The sequence below is a fragment of the Octopus bimaculoides genome, chromosome 21 (assembly GCF_001194135.2).
Source record: "Octopus bimaculoides isolate UCB-OBI-ISO-001 chromosome 21, ASM119413v2, whole genome shotgun sequence".
Classification (NCBI taxonomy): domain Eukaryota; kingdom Metazoa; phylum Mollusca; class Cephalopoda; order Octopoda; family Octopodidae; genus Octopus; species Octopus bimaculoides.
In genome coordinates, this window is record NC_069001.1 from 4,095,117 (window position 1) to 4,096,522 (window position 1,406).

Sequence of the window (1,406 nt, forward strand, 5' to 3'; positions counted from 1 at the left end):
AAGTAGTTGTATGCTGTCAACTTAATGTGACAGTCCCCTGAAGGGAATAATACCACTGTTGGTTAGACCTAGGAAGCTGCATCGCTTCCTGTCAGCCTTGACACATTTCCTGTGTCCTTATGTTTACAAGGATGCAGGCTTAGCTGGGTAGAGGTGCTTGTCTCCCTCTTTCTGGGTCAGGGCTGAGGGTATTGTGTGAGATACGGTATCCAAGAAAGTCAAGAGTTGTTGTTGAGTAAACGCATTTGTCTTCATTCATGGTAAGCCCTTTACTTTTTGCTACCATTTCAAATTTTTCTAAATTTTTATCGTGGTCATTTTGATCTTTTCCATATATGGTCAAATTGTCTCGCAGCTTGTATTTACTCATGAAGTCGTCCATTATCCATTGGAAACATGCTCTGCCGTTAGTTACTCCGAGTGGCATCCTGGTATAATGCCATAATTTACCATCAGCTTCAAAGGCAGTGAACTGACGGTCTTTCTCTGATAGAGGAATCTGATGGTATGCTGAACGTAAGCCTATAGTACTGTAGACTTTATACTTGGCGATAGTGTTCACTAAGTCATTGGTTGACCCAGGGCTTGATAGAAGACACCTTGCTCCAGGTGCTGCACAGTGGGGCTGAACCTCAAACCATGTGGTTGCAAAGCAAGTTTCATAACCACACACACACACACACACACACACACACAAGTAGGAAACTCCTGGTGCTCAGACACTTTAGTCATTGTGAAATATTTGCAATAATATATAAATGCTAGGTTTACATTTTATGTTTGTCAATGTGTCAGAGGAATTCAGTTCAGACCAGCAGTTGGTGTCAGTAGAAAGGTCAGATGAGGTCACCAAGTAGACACTGATGGACATATCTGATCATTTAATTGACCATGTGTTAAGACAGATTATTTTAGCCCTTGTACTAGGAAACAAGGATTCACCTTTAGGGATTGTAAAATACCTTTTTTCTTTTTCTGAAAATTGTTGATGACACATTGAGCATATATATATGCATGTATGTATGTGTGTGTATATATATATAAATATATATATATATGTATGTGTTTGTATATATGCATGGTCATAATGTCTTACGTTTAAGATGATTCCCATGCTTTCCCTGATGAGAAGGTTACAATTTTAATATCAAAGATCCCTATGGATCACACAGGTTGTAATCCTTTGAAACATATGTAGGAATAAAGTATGCAATTATAACATGCGTTTTCTCCAATCCTTAAATTCTTAAATATACTCAATACCCAAAATTTCAAGGAGTTCCTGCCTTAAAAACAGGAGCTAACCACAGTTATTTTGTGTTTTTTGCTACATTGGTTTCTATTAACCCATTTATTCTATCAGAAGAATTTTTATTCATTAAGATAGAAGAAATACACATAATTAT

General features: G+C 37.3%; 1 protein-coding gene across 1 annotated transcript in view; it reads right to left on the bottom strand.

Annotated features, from left to right (window-relative positions):
• Window positions 1–1,406, bottom strand: part of LOC106872037 (serine/threonine-protein kinase 33) — a 224,305-nt gene that overhangs the window by 110,682 nt on the left and 112,217 nt on the right. The gene's annotated exons all lie outside the window — the stretch shown is intronic.